Below are 13,995 nucleotides of genomic sequence, written 5' to 3' on the forward strand. Positions count from 1 at the left end.
TGGACATTCATGAATACAACTGAAGAGAATCTTACTATTCTTCATGTTGAATAAATTGTGATTGGTTTGCTTTGAATAAAATGTAGGGAACTTGATTCACCTACTGCACAGTTTCCAGAGCTCTGTTTTTATCACCCCAGGCTGTATGAGTAGAGCTTGAGAATCTGTGGTAGACAAGAGGCTTTTCAACCAAAGTTTTTGAGTGTGTTCAACCACTCTTGGAGAAGAGGGCAAAGTGAGGGGTCCTCCTTCTAGGGTTCCTGGATGTTTTTTTCATATTTCAGTAAGAGTGGCTCCAGCCTTCCTGGGTATATACTCATAACTTTGGTTCATATTTTGCATACAGTTATCTAGTTGGGGAGTGCAAAACCCTTCTCTTTGATCAGTGCCAGTTTCAGTTATCATTCATGGAAGTTGGTTCACTATATTGTAACTCTGAAACCAAAGTAGTTCCATCATAAGTCCTTAGTTGAGTGCAGGTTCCACATAATTCCAGGGTTAAGTAGAATACACCTTACCCACTTGGTTAGGGACTGAGAATGAATGTTCATAATTCCAAACCAGATGAGTTCTGTTCCTTTGTTGAGTATGGCATATGGGATCCCATCATTCCGAGCCTCAGGTGTTACCTTTTGGACTTGTTCAGGTGGAGAAGAGAATCTGTCCACTTAAGTGTTGCTTACTTTCTTGTTGTTATTCTGATGGTGCCAAATGCAACATTTTGTGGTTACAGTAAATATATATATATACACATATCATATTGTGGTCTAATAGCCATAGCCAGCAACGTAGGATATAGGTACTACAACCCCTTAATTCCAACCTGAGTCATAGAATCTCGGCTGTCTGGTCAGGGATGGCCTACCTGATTATTACTCATATTCTGTTCTGCCTTTGATATAGGAACAAAGCTCCAAGTGAAGAGCATATCTGTTTGGGAGGTAGGGTGTAATTTCCACACTCTTGTACTATTTTTTCTCTTGGTACATTCCTGTTCTGTACAAATGCTTTGTGTGTGGATCATGCCTGCACTGCCCCCTACACTTTTATCAATGTGAGATTCTAGCTATAGTGTTGGTGGATGGTATGTATTATTGGAAACCATTTTCATTTTAAGAAAAATGTTTACTTTTAGTTTTAGATAACTTTATAAAATAAGGATTCTAGAGACTTCTAATTTCCCAGTAATCTTGTAATTTTAAGAAACTAAATCTGGAATGCAATTGCTACTTTTCTGTTCTTTAAGTCATAATAAATAACATGTTGCTGTTTTCTTTGTTTGCAGTTTTATTATTTACAAAATCCTACTTTTTTATTTACTTTTGCACAACTAAAATAATTAAGACAACTTGTCATTTTCAGACTTTCATTTATATCTCCTGGTAATATTAAAACATGAATGTTGTAAAGTGTCTTTAAAGTTGATATAGTCATGTGAAAATTGTATGCAAAAATGATGGTCAGTTGGTCAAAATGGTCATTAACTTAATTAACTTCTAAATACGTAAGGATATTAGAATTTGAATAATAAGTTAAAAAGTAACTGAAACATTGAAGGGAATATTTTACTAATAATTGTGTTGTTTGGTCTTAGTTTAAGTTGAAATTTGCAAATAGGATTTGATTTTATACTGTATCTGTAAAACTAAATATGTTCTATAATTAAGGACTTTAGTGATTTTCTTTTCCAATGTTCTTTTTGTAAGTTGTCTCTTAGACATATTCAAAAGAATTTTTGGTTTTTGAAATTTTCTCCCAGGAAGTTGTAAGTATCCAACATTGTCACTATGTTGTAGAAATGACACTAAACATAAAGCATTGTAAAACTATCTCCAATTTGCACATCTCAAACAGTGTTGCTACGACCTGTGTTTAGGCCTGAGTATCATTAGGACACCTGCATTGTTTTATTGCTACTAACAGTAGTAGAGATCTGGGCTTAAATAAGATCCAAGGTCAGTAATCATTATTTATTTATACACACACAAATGTAGATTAGATTAGGAAGTAACATACCTAAAATACTTGTTCTAATAAGCTTCATTTTAATACATGTATATAAGCTCCCACATGACCAGCACTGTTTGAGGTAATCTACTTAACACGGATAACATTGATCAATAACCTACTTTATCAATATGCTCAATCTGAAACCTGGTTAGACAATGTTTTGCTCAATAACTATAAGAAGTTCTGCATTTGCACTGGTATTTGGGAAAGAAACAAGAAAATAAGTTCACCATGGATTCAAATACAAAGGAATGTGAAATAACTTGTGAGCATCCATATACAAAGACATACAGAGGAGTCAAAGGACCTATCCAGTAAGGGTATAAAGAAAAAGGGTCCAAGGAAAGAGTAAGATGACCCATGAGAAGAAGTTTGCATGAACACCCCAAAGGACAGTGATGTTCAAATGTGCCATAGTGATCCCCAACAGGCATGGCAGTTTTCAGTAAATGTACAAAGTTCATGCTGCTGTCCTAATTTTTTTTGCACAATAAACAAATATACAGTTGCAATGAAGAATAAACTTGAGAAAGAACAAAACAAAACTGTTTTTTATGTACATATATAAGTATGAAATCCAACATAAAATAATCCTTTATTGTTTAGGTTTACTCAGAAATAAGATCTTCAGATTATTAGAAGAAACAAAAAATAGGCAAACATTTGAATTTTATGGATGATAAAAAGTTGAGGTTTTAAAATAATGTACTAAAACATAAAAATTAAAGTTCAAATCTGGAACAAATATAAATATCATCATAACGTATATATACCGTTTCATAATGGTGTTTCAAAGATATTAAAGATCATAATGCAAGAAAAACTAAACTTATTAAATGTAACAACCCTTATGCTTATTAACCTATTATCACAATTTTTTTAACATTTTAGAATCATCTCAACAAAACATATGATATATTTACATCTTTTTCAGCAATCAAAACTGAAGTACATTTTGTCAAAGTAAATTGCTTCTTCAATGAGTACTGCCACAAAAATAAAAAAACTTTGCATATTAGCTACTTATTATTCTCAAATTTACTACTCACCCTATTTATAAAATGAAACTGCTCCTGTCCTAAATGTTTACTTTTCACAGGAATATAGTAGAGTACTTACTGTTAAATATTGGCTGATTCGTAATTTGAATAAAGTAATTTTCAATTTTAGAATGATAAAGTAAGTCAACATTGGACATTAATGTGACCACAAGTATTGCTCAGTTAAATAAAGATCATGTGGTTGACTCCAGTAATGTAAGGGCTGTAAAAAGTGAGCCTTTCAACCTGGTAGGTTAAAGTATTAAAAAACCTGGATTTTTCTTGTGCAAAAACCGTGTAACATTTAATAAAGTCTACTGAATTTTGTGAAGATACACTTAATATATTACAAGTTAGTAGTATATAAACTGTAACAAGTAAAAATGGTTATGAGATTGATCTGATGGACTTTGTTGCTGTTTAAATTAAATAACCGTCTCACTACAGGTCTTCCTATGGTCAGGGGATTTCAATATCTTTGTAGACTCGCATTCAAACTTTTAGTGACCTAGTTTTATAAATGTACTTCAGTAAGTTTGGTGTTACATTGCAGATTATATGTCAAATTTTAAAATTACACATTAATTAATTTCTTAATTTTAAGATACGTTTTACAACAAAGTTCTTGAATATCAAATTTTGTGTGTCACCTGGTATGTTGATTGCAGCTTTGGTAGATATTAGGTGTTTGCAATGTTCAAATATAGCAATTATAGTTTCTTATGAATCAAAAACTCAAATTGCCAATACTGAAAAGCTAGAGTGCAAATTAAGAACTTCCTATCTTTTCTCCTTGCAGAGTTATAACTAAATTTAACAAATCAAACATAATAGGAACTGCCGAAATCTTCATTTTTGTAAATACCTACTTATGTACACCTACTAACATGTGAATAATCATTTGAAATATCAGAATACTTCCCTCCACATGGTTTCCTCAGTCTGTAAAAAGTGGGAAGTTTTCAAAATTATTTATTTGTCTTGCATCTTAATAGGAAGGGGAAAATAAAAATGTTATTTTGTGTTTTCAATATATTTTTTTTACTTTTTTTCACTACAGTTGGTGTTATGATAGAGAAAACAAGAAAGTTTAAAGTTCCATGAAAAATAAAAAATTGATATTAGAAGGTATTACAAGTTATATAAAAACCATAAGGTGAATACAAGTAATTTTGTTCTTTGCATGAAAAACCACCCTTTATTCAGAATTTCTCGACACAAAATTAATACATTAACAGATAAATGTTTTGTAAAAACAATTTACTTAAAATATAATTTTTGTTTACAAAAGGCTTGTAATGTTTACATAAAAATTTGCCCAAACTCATGATGATAGACTTAGTATATTTAGAACATTACAGTTTCATGGTTACATGGAGATTACAGAACTGGTCAGAATGACCAAGCCCATATACAGGCTTAATAGAGTATAATTTAAGTGATAATGGAATATGTATATGGATCATAATCAATAGCCTAAATGTTTTAGTTTGAAGTGCATTCTTTAAAAATTCTTTGGATACACTTACCATTTTGGAAACTTCTAGTAAGCCTAATTTTCTTTTCACTTTTGATAAAAACACCACCAGTGACATCATCAGGAAAACTGCTCTTGATTGGATGCTGCAAAAAAAAACTTTTCATAAATCAAAGTGGAAATCAGGGAGAATGTTTATAATACATAATATGTAGTTTGTTTTTCAATGTCCCATAATTAATCTTTTTGTTAAAATACAGTTTACTACTAATTATTTGTATTGGATACTTTTGTATTAAGGTGGTTAATTACCTCAGACACATTTCAGTTACATTCTTAACCATAATGTTGGCAAGTTTTTCTACAATTTTATCTCAAATAATACATCTTTATTGATATAAATAAAAAAGTGTTTAAATTTGCAATAAACATGTGATTTAGCATTTTCTGCATTAGGGTATAACATTTTTCATAAATGTCATAACTCATCCACCTTCAGTAACCAGAAAATGTCTTTGAATTAGGCAAAACTCTTTGGTAAATATAATTTTTGTGGGGAGTGGGTGGGGTGGTTTGATTTACTGACTGAATCTGAAACAACATGACTACATTTAATTTCATATGATTGAGTAGAGAATGCCCATTAAGTACATACTACTGACCATACAATCTACATTACATTTTTCTCTCTCACAATAAAGTATTTAAAATGACTTTAAAACATATTCCTATAATTAAGAACATGAAAAGTTCAGTTAAAATAATGTTGACGACTGACAATATAAAGCCCTGAAGCTAATGTAAACATGCTAATAGAACATATCACGTCCAAAGTAGTAACGTAGAATTCATAATGAAAAGTTAATAACCAAACAAACAACTGTGCTGTCAGAATGAAAGAAAACGTTTTTGTAATGAAGTTGTAAGTTTAGTAACTAGGTAGAAGTTGTTCCTTTTAGAAATAACTCAGCATGTTGTACTCCAAGTAGTAAACCTGTTATGAGAAATTAATACAAAGATATTAAAAATATTAAAAATAAAACACTTAAAGAGAACAGAAACTAAACATTATAACACAATAGAGGGAGTCACTTGTGTCAGGAGAGGTTTTTGACACTCTTATTGGTGGAAGGTTGTCACATGATGATTTGCATGCAAGATTCATTGCAGTAAAACAATTTAAATAAGTGGAAAATTCAAAACTTGTAGCATATATTCATACATATGTTCATAACAACTTACACAATTTGTACACCTGTACCTCTAAATTCTGATGATCACCCTGGGAGAATAACTAACATTGAAATCACTATCAAGCTTATTGGATTAATCTGAACTTTGTACAGTGTCATACTACAAACAATTTCTTACACTTTTATTACTGAAGATAATTCTAGTTGCAACAACTGTGCTAAAATCAAGATGATAAATCCATTCCCACTGTATTTTTAGAACCATCACCAATAACACTGTCTGACATTATGGACAAACCTTGGGACAGAACATGTTGAAAATAGTGCTGTCTTTGAGAATCTATTGATGACATACAGACAATAGCAGGATCAAGTTCTCCGAGAGCAATGAAAGAGGGCCAGTTTGCTTGATACAGCTTCCACTGTGGCATGCGGGATGGGCGACATTGACCACGGCCAGTCTCTCTCTAAATTATAGGAAAATGATCACTGCCTCATGGACTATTGTCAACTCTCCATGAAAAGTGGGAGAATAGTAAAGGGGAGCAAATTCAGAGATCAGTAGCAGTAAAGGACTGACTACATGCATGAAATTAAGTATAAGAACCACTATTGAAAAAAAAGTTGTGGACATCAATATCAGCACTTTCTCAGGATTAAAAAGGAAGATGGCAACTGTTCAATGAGAGCATCAAGGTCTGATTGATCGTAGTTCTCTCAAGGCAACAGGTAGAGAGAACAAACAGTGAAAGTAAGACCAAAGGAAACACAGATGGCTATGGCTTCCAGGGGTGTGTCGAGTGGCAAAGACAGGGTGGGCACATTCTGATCAACCAACAGTGCCTCCCCTCCATGTGCTCATCCATCACATAGTCTGTCATTTCTGTACAAAGAAAACTGCAGAAAGGTGACTGCAACAGCAGGTTTCAGAAATGTTTCCTGTAAGGAAAGATATACAGGATGGTAGGAAGCAATCAGTGTTTTGATGTCATCCAGATTAACTTTGACAGTTCCATTGTATCAAGGTGGCCATTTTTATTTATGTGTAGTTGAATTGGGTGGAGAGCCCTTCTGTTTACAACCATGTCTTTTTTCATTACTGTCTTAATTTGAGGGAGGTCTGTCAACCTCCATGGATCCTACCCTGGGTCGATTGGGCAGGTTTTTGCTCTTGAAAGAGGATTCCAGCGACTGAGAACATGAACAAATGATCCTTTTGCATCATGTGGTGGGAGAAGAAGATGCACCCAAAGATGTGCCCATACCCAGAACCCGAGGAAGTAGATTTGGGATTTGCTGGAATGTATGTTTGGGACAGAGATGAATGCTAAGTTAATTCATCAACTTTTTTAACAATGCAGGTCAAAATCCTTTTCATTTGGTTTGAGAAAGATTGTTTTGGAGGCACAGAGAGATCTGTCTACTTTAGTAGTGGAATGAAATGCAGCAGCATATGTCCGAGATAAAGTGGTGGACAGCAACTTTCAAGTCTCAGGGTAAGTAATGTTTTGAATCATTTTCAAATGCTGCACCTCTTTTTCTTCCAACGATTTTGGGCAAGAATGAAAGTAGGATGGGTGAGAGTCACTGCAATTGATGCAATGAGGGTCCATTTCACACTCGTAGGCATCATGATCCTTGACACCTCAATGAGCACAGTTCAATGAACCATGACATGACATCTTAGAGTGACCAAAATTCTGACACTGGAAACATCTGAGAGGTTTTGGAATGTATGGCTATACCCTGCAATTAAGATAACCTGCCTTGATTGTGGCAGGTGGATGTAGTGATGTAAATGTCAGAATGAGGACACTGGTCAGCATCAGAATTCTATCTTTGCAAGTAGAGATACGCCTCACTGCAGAAACTCCTTGAGTAGAGAAACCAGCGAGAATTTCTGACTTGGGGATGTTCTTCAAATCCCTCTCAACAATAACTCAAGTGGACTGGCCGACTGACCTAAGGGGACCATCCCAAGGCTGCCCGTCTACAGGAATTCACGGCCAAAGAGGTGTGTTAGGGTTTGACCCCTCAACCACCAGGATCCTCTCCTCCCCTTCATGGGTCACAAAGCAGAGCAAACAGGTGGGTAGAATGATTAGATCCTAGAGGAGTTAAACTGAAAGAACAGAACCTTGTCTGGGAGGTCCCCTCACCACGTACAGGAGTCCACATCAAGGGGCCGGTGTAAGACAACAAATGAGTTGATGGAATACTTCATAACTGTCATTCCCAGAGATTACAAATAAAATGAACCACTGCCTGATAAACAGCAAGAAGTATCAAGAGGTTAATATGAAGATCTAACTCCTCTCAAGACCAATGGCCCAAGAACTCCTGTTCAATGTAGTATGCACTCCACCCTGATAATGACACATCTTTGAAGACATGGCCATCCAGACAAAAGTATAGGTACCTTCACTGTTATGTTTTTCCTTTCTAACCACCAAAGAAAGTTGAACTGAAGGAAAGATAAAGGAATATCTGAAAATCCAAAGGGTAGGTGATGAGGTGCCAATGAACTTGTAATGCCCACCGGAAAGAAAGCATTCAGGCATAATCCAGACAGATAAGAGCCTCCAGTGATGCCCAAGTCCCTGGAAGAAACAAAATGTCCAGAGCAAGGAGAAAAAATGTTGATAGTGCCAAATGAACTAAAACCTCCATTGATTGTAGACAAAGAGGAGGAGGTTGGGCTCAACTAATATGTAAATTATAAATCAAACACCTCGAATAAAGGAGAAATTGAGTGGGGTGGATAGCAGACTTCTCCACTTTGATAAACCCACCCACACCAGATAAACTTCTCTGAAGAGGAATTGGGTGTGTGAGGAAGACTCTGTGAAAATGGAAATAGAAAAGGCTGGTCCTACATAAAAGGATGAAGACTGAGCCAAAAAGAATGAATGAATTGAGCAAACAACCTGACTAAACCATAGAATGCTCCACAAACAACAAAGATACAGTTTAAATAAGGCACTCAAGTGATCAATGTTTCTATGAAAGTTTATATAGTCTCAAACCAGGTACTCTACATGTAAACCATAAATGTGTAAAAAGCCACTGATCATGTGAGTACTTAATTTATACACTGAACTTTCAGAAAAATATACCATTCACATACCGGTTGACTTGCCAACCCTCTATCTTTATTTATAATAAGTTTCACTTTCAGTTCTTTCGTAAATTATCTGATATTTCCAGCTGTTATTTTATTCAGTTGATCAAAAATAACAGTTCTTTTCCAATGAATGATAAAACTGATATAATATGGATGTTCACATAATGTAGGAATTACCTTTTTTTTATCAACATTTTACTTACGTTTATTCATTCTAAATTTTAAGTTTCTTTTAGTTTGATCTATGTATACAACAAACTAAGCTAAAACTATGGCTCGTCAAAATTCCATCAGCAACAGCCTTTTATTTACTAGTATTCTACAACTTTCCTCACTACCAAAGTTAGAATAAGTTGACTAAATTTCATTAAACAATGTTTATATCCCATCTTTTGTTTTTTAATTATACATGTTCAGATATTTTGTATTAGCCAAGAAAGATTACATACAGATATCTTGTTCCTGAAGCAAATAAAGGATCAGCGTGTTTGGTAACAGGGATTCAAACCTGCAACCTGTGTATTACAAATTGAGTTCCCATGCCTAAACCACTAGTTAACATGTTAATTCTACTATTATGTGCCAAATACACTGTTAGTTTATTGAAGTATGTAAAATTATTCAAGGGATTAGTAGGATAAAGGCTTTTAATTTCTTTGCTATAATGTGAACACAATAGGACAAGAGGGCATAACATTAAAATTTAAAAAACAATGTCAAGATACCAGCAAGACTTATTTTTATAATTGTGTGATTGGTTTATGAAATGAGTTACTGTTAACACTAGTGGAGGTCAGCACTTAAAGAGAACATAAGAGAGAGATCAATGTGTTCTTTCTGAATAAAATCTCCACTTTCTCAGATAAGGATATTTAAGGACAGCCTTGTAGGAACAAATGGCACCTTGTTGTGCTTATTTTGTTTTTAATAAACTATTTTGATAATTTACTTTATAACCTATTTCACAGCTTTAAGCTACCCTAAATGTTACTTTAAACTGTATAACTATTCAAGGTATTATGAATATTTCTAAATTCCATCTCTTTTCTCTGTATTAAGTAATCTACATCTATTCTTCACACATGTTAAACTGAAGATAAAAAAATCAAAAACAACATTCACTTATTATTAAAAAGACAGGAATATGAAAATGTATTATAAATTAAAATATACATATAGAAAGACAATCTCAGTTCCTATTAAGCCTTATTATAAACTTAGATAATATAAGCACAAGCAAATTACTTTCACCTGCATTACTTAATTATTAATAAAGGTAATTTCCAAGATTCTATAAATAACTCAGAGTGTGGTATGTGACTAACATGGAAATTTTGGTCTATTTATATATATCACTATTCATTTTGGCTAATGTTGGTTGTTTTCTTACCTTAACATTGTAATAAATAAATGCTGGTTAAATTAAACTGCTGAATGGTACAGAAAATTTTTCAACAAACTGAATGTCAAGTCACTTCAAATGTTTAAACCTTTTAAACTTACATGAATCTATGCAGATACTAAAAACTATAGAAATTAATTTACATTCTACTTACAAGAGTGTCCTAACATATGTTCAAAATCATGGAATCTTGTCAGATATTCACACACACAGCATGTTGAAGCTTGTTTATGTTTGTGGCACAACACCAAAGCAAAATTCTGTTTTACCACATGTAAGAAAGGAGTGTATAATTCAACTTGAACATTTAGACAGGCTGGAATCATGATTTATCTGGGTGATAAAAACACAGCATTAGAACATTTAAACACGAGGTACAGCTCAACACAAGTACTTGTTTATAAAAAGTTATTCTGCATTTTCAAATATTTTGTATCTCAAAAATTATATCCCAATAATCCTTTCATTTACTCTGAATATGTAGATGTAGATCAAATTTATAAAATAGTAGGTTATGCTCTAATTAATATATATTAAATGGAAAGTGTTATTTTTCTATCTTGTTTTCTGAAGAAAATATAATACTTTTTATTTACCTGAAAGAAACAATAAAGACACTAAAATATAACTACTATTTTTTTTACCTTTAATCCATACATGAATTTTAATACTTACACAAAAAGACACAACATAGAATTTGTTCACGAGCAAATACTGTTACTCAGTGTTTTTAGTTTGGTGTTAAATCTTTCTTATACAATACTTTAATAATAATTACATACAAACAGAGACTTTGAAGAAGTTTGATTTTTATTTTGTTACTGTTTATTAAAGATAACAACACTATAAACCATACAATAATGTAATTTGAAAAAAAACAAGACAGCTGTCAGGTTTGCACTCAGCTGAGCCAGTTTTCTATCACAGTGAGCTATAGAAAGCTCTATACAAGACATACTTATTCACCAAACTAATATCATATCTCTGTTACTGTACACAAAGATTGAGAAGTTTGTTTACAAAGAAGCTTGGTAAACAAGTTTCCAAACATGAATTCAAATGTTATCAGATTAAGACTATGACTTGAAATGTCAACTCTATATATTTCATCAAATTTTCACACATTTTACCAGTAGGATAACATTATTTGTGAATATGGATGTCTGTCCACTGCATACAAATATATTTTCAATGTCTGATCAAAAAGTCTCAAATACTGCAAACCCTTAAAAATTATGAAAACTAAAAGATTTTCTATTTAAATGCCCTATTTACATTCCATTTTCATGGCAGTGTGATCCACAATTGTTTTTATTATTTTTTGGTAATACTTTTACCCATTTTGTCTGTAATTCATCCTTATTATAAAAATACAGATTTTCTACTTACTACTTCCTTTGAATGGACTGTACCAATAACCTTTCATTGATGAGTCAATCATGAGTGTTAAACTCTATGTGTTAAACAATGAAAGTACTTTTACTAATTGATGTAGTCTAACAAAAATGTTTATTACCATAGAAATTCATGAATATTTTAAGATGGACAAAAAACATGGTCTTCACTGATCAGAGACCAGGAACTTTCATGGCAACAGATTCACAAGAAACAAGCAGTTGACTGAAGACAAGACTAATTAGCTGTGTAACAGTACAAGAAAATCACTTGGTAGTCACAGGCTGATGATACTCATAGTACAAGTACTGGTTTTGAGGCTAACATCTAAGCATAATTCCATGGTGCATGGTGTTTATAAAATAAAATCTGGACATTTGTATACTTTTGAAAGTACCATACCAAAGAAAAGAAATATTACACAAGAAAATATCCACAGTGGTAATATGTTTGTTGATACAGACAATCTATCAGAAGTAGCAAGGGAGTTTTGTCAGTATTTGTGAGAGATCAGTTGGTTGAGTTAATGTTTTATAGCACAAAACAGCGATGCTATCTGTGCCAAACATCCAGTAAAATGTTAAAGTAAATTTAGTAAAATTCATATAAGGAAATTAAGGTAAAACAAAACAAAGTTAAAATAACAGATAAATATCATAAAACCAATGTTTACATCTAGTCTACAACATTAAGAGAAAAACTACTGTAACACAAGTTGTAAAGGACTTTCTGTAGCTTAACTGTAATTATCATAACTCGCCAGGAAGACTAACAGGTAAGTACAAAAACCACCGTCAGTCACCTGAAGTTGGCCTTTCCAGTCGTGGTTTTGAGTTATTTAATGTTACAGCCAGTTTCTAATTTCAAATCAAACTAGATGAACTGTGATTTTTAAAAGGAAGCCACATTAAAAATGTGTAATTTACATATTAAATAAACTTAAATGGCATTGAAAAGATTAATGGCCTTTAAAAAAAACTAAAAACATTATTAAGGTAGACAGTGTCAATATCACTAAAAACAATGTCTAACATTATGGACAAACCATGGGACAGAACATGTTTAAAATGGTGCTGTTGTTGAGAGTCATAAATACAAACATGGAACATCAAACACAGAAAACTAAAATCATTTTGACACACCTACTGTAAAGTATCACAAAATATTACAATTTGTTTTTATCATTGGAAGTAACTTGTGTATACCTTTCAACTTTAAATGTTTGTTTCTTTGTAGCATCTATTTGTGTACTTTAATCTAATCATAGAACATTGTGTGGTTCTTTCCATTTTTTATTTCACATAATACGACTGTATAATGCATAAATACATATATATATATATATAACCACACACATATGTAAATCTACAGACGACATGTATGACTTGTCACATCTCAAACTTTTTGCTCTGAGAAATACACCAACAAACTGTTATACACGTAATTCATACTCTAGGTACAATTTGTTAAACAAGTTTAAAGGAGAATTTTTTTTTTAACTCAACTTTGAACATTGTCTTTTCCAACTGCTATCCCTCACTTATCTGTTTTATATTTGTCTTCATTTTCCTTCTCTTTCGCGTACGTCATATATTTATAACAATTGATTGACAACTATTACTTCATTTCTAACCAGTACAAACTGAGAAGGGCAACAATAAAATGGAACCATAATATTATTGAATATTTGTGTATAGTAACTAAGGGAACAACATATTAAGATTGGAACCGAACTGTACGAAGAAAATGAACAATTTTGCATTCAAACGTACCTTGCATTTCATGGGTATTTCGACCAGTACAGTTTGCAGGTATAAAGTTTTGTCTAAATAATTTAAATGTATATTCACATATAGACATTATATAACTCTGAATTAAATTCTTGAATGAGAAACAAAAGTTAGACAATTAGCAAGTGACATTAAAGTTACTCTACAACCTGTGAGAGGGTTAGCAAATATTACGCTGTTTTAGATAGCGCCGTGCTGGAAATTTTAGAAAAAGTAAACGTTTTCTAAGAAAAAAAAAAGATTCTTTTTACGGCAAGTGCAGCATGAGAAAAGTGTTGGGACCGTGTTGATAGAAACGGTCATTTTCTGTCTGTTAAATGTGCTACTGTTTATTGACAAAATACGATTTTTCTTTTCAAACTCCGTTTCTTAAAACTATAAATTACATCAATAAAGATACAATCAAACCTTCAGGTTTTGTCCTGGTGAAAGCTGGGATCTTGTCACAAGGAGAGTACTTAACATTCTACATATGATAAACAAAGGAATGTTATGAGTATCGTATTTATTTTCATAATTGTCTGAATCTAGAATACCAAAAGTGGGACTTTAAAAATAGATTTT

The 13,995-nt window shown here is 32.5% G+C and overlaps 1 long non-coding RNA gene across 3 annotated transcripts in view; it reads right to left on the minus strand.

Moving 5' to 3' along the window:
• The window catches only part of LOC143238715 (uncharacterized), a 38,370-nt gene extending 24,680 nt beyond the window's left edge, over positions 1-13,690 (minus strand). Inside the window, exons 1-4 of one of the 3 annotated variants that reach the window (XR_013020726.1) lie at positions 13,414-13,665; positions 10,401-10,579; positions 4,580-4,673; positions 1,952-3,992 (exon numbers count right to left, since the gene is read on the minus strand). This is a non-coding gene — a long non-coding RNA (uncharacterized LOC143238715). Of the gene's footprint in view, positions 1-1,951; positions 3,993-4,579; positions 4,674-10,400; positions 10,580-13,413 lie in introns of those variants that run through there. The other 2 variants (XR_013020728.1, XR_013020727.1) reach the window with 2 other exon arrangements.
• Positions 13,691-13,995: the final 305 nt, after the last annotated feature.

Source organism: Tachypleus tridentatus, chromosome 13 (assembly GCF_004210375.1).
Source record: "Tachypleus tridentatus isolate NWPU-2018 chromosome 13, ASM421037v1, whole genome shotgun sequence".
Taxonomy (NCBI): Eukaryota; Metazoa; Arthropoda; class Merostomata; order Xiphosura; family Limulidae; genus Tachypleus; species Tachypleus tridentatus.